Source organism: Sceloporus undulatus, chromosome 2 (assembly GCF_019175285.1).
Source record: "Sceloporus undulatus isolate JIND9_A2432 ecotype Alabama chromosome 2, SceUnd_v1.1, whole genome shotgun sequence".
In the NCBI taxonomy this organism is placed as follows: Eukaryota; Metazoa; Chordata; class Lepidosauria; order Squamata; family Phrynosomatidae; genus Sceloporus; species Sceloporus undulatus.
The window spans coordinates 91959082-91965246 of NC_056523.1; the positions used below are offsets into that span (position 1 = coordinate 91959082).

Below are 6165 nucleotides of genomic sequence, written 5' to 3' on the forward strand. Positions count from 1 at the left end.
TATTATTATTATTATTATTATTATTATTATTATTATTATTATTATTATTACTATTATTATTTCTTACCGTCCTCTCTCCATGGATCAAAGTGAGGAACAACAGCAGATTAATGTATAATCAGCCCTCCACATTACCGGGATTAGACAGGCACAGAACCCCCACAGAAGTAGGAAAAAACAAATAAATCTCCCCCCCCACACACACACACACTATATTTAACATAGAAAAAAAGTACAATTCACAAATTCAACCCACCATGGATGCCTCCAAGGAGATGGGGCTCCTTCCCAAGGCAGAAGGAGATGGCTGGGAAGGGCTTGCGTCCACTTCTACTACTGCCGTGCACTATTTTTAACAGGGGTTAACAAGCCTTGCCACATGTTTGCAGTCTCACAGTCTTGTGAGGCTTGCAATCCCTATTAAAAATGGCATAGGACCGCAGTGGAGGCTGCAGCAAATCATCTGTGAATAATAAAATCTGCAAAAGTCAAAGCTGCAAATGTTGAGAGCCAACTGCAGAACAATTTTATGAGTTATTGTCCAAAAGTATAAGTTTTACAAGCTCTGAGATGAAGGAATGGACAGACAGACAGACAGACAGACAGACAGACAGACAGAGATATAGATAATAGTCATCTCTAAATTGTCTCTCTGTGAGTTTTAAATCCAGGTTCTATTTACCATGGGTGGAAAGTCTATTCCCACGGAAGATGGCTCCACTCTGTTTTCAAGACAGAGGACCTTATCACACATGGGGGGGGGGGGGTTGCAGCTCAGATCCGCAGTCACTCCTGTTCTAGCAATGCAAAGCGTTATGTTTTTCCACACCAGATCCAGAGTCACTCCTCTCTAGCAATGCAGATTGAGGTTAAAACGTGATGTTTTACCACACCTGGCTGCCTTTCTGTTGTACTTCTGAAGTGAGGGATAAGAGAAGTCAGTTCGATTCCAAGCAAGTCACGTGATGCAGACTCAAGCAAAGGGGAGTGAGTGCACATTGTATTACCACACCAGAGCATACTTTGAGGGTTCAACGATTCAAATTGGCACCTTTGCACATGCTCAGTGGGGCTCCGGACACTGTCCTTCTTCCCTGCCCCCTCCTTAGCTGTTATCTTTCATCCGAATGCAGGAGCAGTCAGGAGATGATGGAATAGGTCACTGGGGGTCCCTGGAGCCAGGATCGGGATGCAGGAGCAGCAAGGATGATGGGTTAGGTGGAGAGGGGGCGAGATGGGGATGCAGGAGCAGTCAGGGAATGATGGGTTAGGTGGAGAGGGGGTGAGATGGGGATGCAGGAAGCCGTCAGGGGATGAGAGGATGATGGTTGGGTGGAGAGGGGGTCGATGAGGAAGCAGGAGCAGCAAGGATGATGGGTTAGGTGGAGAGGGGGCGAGATGGGGATGCAGGAGCAGTCAGGGGATGATGGGTTAGGTGGAGATGAGATGAGATGGGGATGCAGAAGCAGTCAGGGGATGATGGGTTAGGTGGAGAGGGGTGAGATGGGAGTGCAGGAGCAGTCAGAGGATGATGGGTTAGGTGGAGAGAGGTCGAGATGGGGATGCAGGAGCAGCAGGGATGATGGGTTAGGTGGAGAGGGGTTGAGATGGGGATGCAGGAGCAGTCAGAGGATGATGGGCTAGGTGTCAGGGTGAAGGAGTGGAGCAGATCAGGGTCTAGGAGGACACAGGGGATGATGCGATCGGCTGGTTGGCAGAGAAGAGGAGATGGCATGAAGGAGGAGGAGGGGAATGACGGAGCAGGACACAGGGGCCAAGGAGGGTGGCATCGGAATGCTTTTCCACACCAGACCAAATCGCAGCGCAATCGAAGGGAGCCTGGAAACGAATTCTCTGGTCACTTTTTCCCCGTTTTTACCAAAATGAGAGGTCACTTCAGCAACACTGCTGAAGCAGTTCGCAAGGGGCTCCCATAGAAATCAATGGCATCTGATAACACAGTCCCTTTATGATGTGAAACCGCATCGTTGGAAGTGAAATCACTTTGGAAGTGAGCTGGAACTGAGCCACAAAACCACTAAAAAGCTCTGTGTGATATACTCCTTACTCTCTCCACTGCATCACAACATATCTTCAACAACAGACACCCCCACCAAACCCATTTTTGTGGGATGGAGGTGCTGCCATGGGAAGGATTAACAGGGCCTTTATGCCCAACCCAAAGGCTCCATCAGTTGAAAGAAGCCATATGATTCTTACAGAATCCCTTGCCAGCTCTCTCACACACCATTTGTCATAAATGACTGCTACCCTTGTTTTAAAGTTTATCTTGAAGCTACTGGTACCAGGCTCTGTGTCTACAATGGAACAATCTGTTGTGTATTCAGATTTGGGCGTTGAGGTTTTCTGTAGGATGCCAGTTTTGAGAAACAGATTCTGAAGATTTTCACATTTTTAACAGTCACCCAGATTCACCCAGTTTAGGTTTTCTTGTAAAATGAAGTGCTTCAGTGCTGGATGAGAGCTGAAGTTTACATTCAAGTGAGAACAGATTTGATTCTAACCCAAATGGACATGACTAGTCATTGTCTGTGTGCAAGTTATTTTATATTGTTTTGGCTTTTAATTATTTTTTTAAAAAATAGTTCATATCAACTGTAGAAGAATCAGACTCAATGACAGACTCAGGTAAACTATTTTTTTTAAAAAAAATACATATATATTGCAAACTTTTTTTAGGGTGAAATTGTGTTCATCTGTTCCTAAAAAAGCAACATGTGGTATTGTGGCACTGTAAAAGCTAACCCATTTTATTTGGCATGACCTTTTATAAACTCCAAATAAGTTCATAAGATGCCTCTCATGACATGGCTTGTAGTCCAAAAAGACTTATGCCCAATCAAAAAATGTTAATCTTTAAGGTGCCACAAGACATTTTATTGTCCTTTTTCTTAGCCAGTTAGAGAAAAACTTGGTATATTTCCAATAAACAGAACAATTTTATTGTTTCCAAAGACTTTCCTGGACAGAGTGATAGATATCATTTTCCCCTTTAAGAAACCTATTCCTCTTGCACTTCTCCTCAATATCAGTCATCTTCCCTGGCCCTGTTCCACTATGATTTTTTTTAAAAAAAATACCCTAGTTTCTGAATTTCAGCTTCTAGTAATGAAAACAAGTATCCAGTGATATAATGCATATTACCATGTATTTATTAGGTATTCATCCATCCATAGTGCTCAGCATATCAGACAAACCCCATTGGATGCGTATGCAAATAGCTCTTACGGCACCTTTGAGACTAACTTTTGCTTTTGTAGAACAAGTTCCTTTGCATACTGATATTCCAGACTAACATGGCTATGTCTCTGAATACTGCAATGTAGTGTGTCTCTGAATTCTACCACCATTGGGTGAGAACCTCAAAGGAGTTCTGCCCCAGAGCTGCTAAGCTGCAAGACTTTGCTGTGTGTAGAAATATAGCCAGGGTGGCTTAGCCTCTGGAACTGAGCACAGGGCATAAAAGTTACAGGAGTGGCTGTCATGGCTTTGATGGAAGAGAAATGGGCCTCAGACTATAACTGACGGACACTGTTATGCAATGTAGTAATGTTGTAAAGCCAATAGCCACTTTTACTGAAAGAACTAAGGAAGTGGGCAAAGAACAGTGTTGTGGGGGGATGCAAAGGTTCGTGTGAAAAATTGTTTTGGTCAGTGTGTGAAATGGTGGCAGAAGCAGAGATATCAGAGCTAGTTATGCCTATGTTGAGGGACCTGTAGAAGGTGACTTATTTATTTACTTATTTGGTTTAATGAGATTTACTGTATATATATCGACTATAAGTCAAGAAATGTATGCTCAAAAAATGACCCTAAAATCATGAGTCGACTTATATATGGGTCAAAAAAGTAACACATCTCAGAAAGATCCTAAAAGAAGCACTGTGTCTCCCAAAGCCCCGCTCCCCCTGCCTTGGCAGTGATTTCTGAAAGAGCTGCCAGGCAGGAGAGCATGTGTGTATATGTGTGTGTGAGGTGCACTCACTTCTCAATCCAATGGAAAACCCTTCTCTTCCATCCTTCCTCATCCTTCTGCATTGTCCCTGCCCAGCAAGCACCACATTTCCCCCCAGTTTCTTCCCAGTCCCATAGGAAACCTTTCTCCCAGCAAGCATCACATATCCCTCCAGTTCCTTCTTTCTAAGTCTGATGTTAAAACCTTCTCTCATCCTCCTCCTCCTCCTCTCTCTCTCTCTCTGGATTGTTCCAGCCCAGACAGCATCACATTTCCCCCCCGTTTCTTCCTCCTTAGTCTGATGTTAAAACCTTCTCCTCCACTAAGTTTTACCCTCCACTTATCCACATGTTATATTAGAATCCACAATTTTGACTCTAAAACCTTTCCTCGGTTTATACTCAAGGTCGACTTGATATACAATACTTCTAAATAAATATGCTTTAGGAATGTACTACCTAATGACCTGGATGGAGGGAAGACATGATGTAGGAGAAATGGGGAGAGACAAAAATGGGAATGAAAATCTAAGCAGTACTCCAGATACCTAAAGAAGTGAAAATACAAACACCTAATGTGTAGCTGGGATGGTTTCAGTACTGGCTATATTTCAGAGGGAGGAACTGGTAAAACTACCTGTGGGGTCGCCATAAGTCAACAAGCAGCTTGATGGCACATATACAAAAGAAATAGCAAAGTTTTATACTGCTCCACTGGACTTGATGAATTGCATACATGTGCATGTGTCCATGTATATGAGTGTCTGTGTCTGTGCAATTGTGCATGTGAAATACAGAGTTGTCAGTAAATGGTTGCATGCAACGTAGGTGAGGTTTTCCCAGCAACGATTTGCACTTCAAAGAGGTGTTGATTTCCCAATACTCCCACTTGTAAAATCAAATTGATGGGAAAGTCTATCCTCACACATTCACTGCATATGTGCATAGTGCATGGCATGTGGATTGTAATTGCACAAGTGTCATGGGTCTTGCTTATGAACAGCAACCACAGGTTTTCTCATTAAATTTTGTGTACTTAATATATTTAGTTTTTAAAAATCAGTTTTGTTTTATTACTTTTTTTTTATCCTTACTACTGATTCTAAAAATCCCTTGCTAACCCTTTAAGAAACTTCTCTCCAAATGGAGCAAATATTTTAGAAAAACTCTCTCTTTTACAGAACTGCTTCACCATTTTTTGACAGCATGGGGCAGGGTGTTATCAGTACGCTGATGACACCCAGATATATTTCTCCATGTCTCGGTCTACAGCTTTGGCTTCAGATGGTGTTTCAATGATTGTCTTAAAGCGGTAATGGACTGGATGAGGTAAAACAAATTGAGGCTGAATCCAGACAAAACGGAGGTACTCACAGTAACAGCCCTGAACCCAGGTATTGGGATACAACCTCCAGTCTTGGATGGGGTTACACTCTCCTCCAAGGACTGTGTTAGCAGTCTGGGGGTGCTCCTGGACTCGTCGCTCCTGATGACGAATCAGGTAAATGTGACAGTCAGGAGTGCCTGTTATCAGCTTCAACTGATACACCAGCTGCGCCCTTTCCTGGAAGTTAGGGACCTTGAGACCTTGATACATGCTCTGGTAACCTCCCGTCTGGATTTCTGTAATGCACTCTACATGGGGCTACTCTTGTACTTGTCCCGGAAACTTCAACTAGTACAGAATATGGCAGCCAGACTGGTCTAAACACATTAAGAAGAGACCATATAACACTGAACTTAAGATCACTTCATTAGTTTTTGGGCCCAGTACAAGATGTTGGTTCTTACCTATAAAGCCCTAAATGGCTTGGGTCCAACCTATCTTTGGGACTGCCTCTTACCATATAATCCTCCCCATGCACTCAGGTCCAGGCGGAATTTGTTACAGCCTTTAAGAACGAGATTGATTACAACCACCCAGAGGACCTTTTCAGCTATCACTCCCAGATTATGGAATGGCCTGCCGGATGAGATTCATTTTATTACCACCCTAAACAGCTTCAAGAAAGCCGTTAAGACAGATCTCCTCCGGGAGGCCTTTCCTGAATAAATTCCCAGTCACCCAAAGAAAGGAAATCTAGCTTCTAACCCAACCTCGTTATAGCCACTGTTTATCGTTATTGTGAATTTTAAGTATGTTTTAATTTTAATTTGTTTAATACTATTTTAAGGGGAGGTGGGAATGAT

The 6165-nt window shown here is 43.1% G+C and overlaps 1 protein-coding gene across 1 annotated transcript in view; it reads left to right on the forward strand.

Annotated features, from left to right (window-relative positions):
- Positions 1-6165, forward strand: part of CSF1R (colony stimulating factor 1 receptor) — a 54535-nt gene that overhangs the window by 414 nt on the left and 47956 nt on the right. The gene's annotated exons all lie outside the window — the stretch shown is intronic.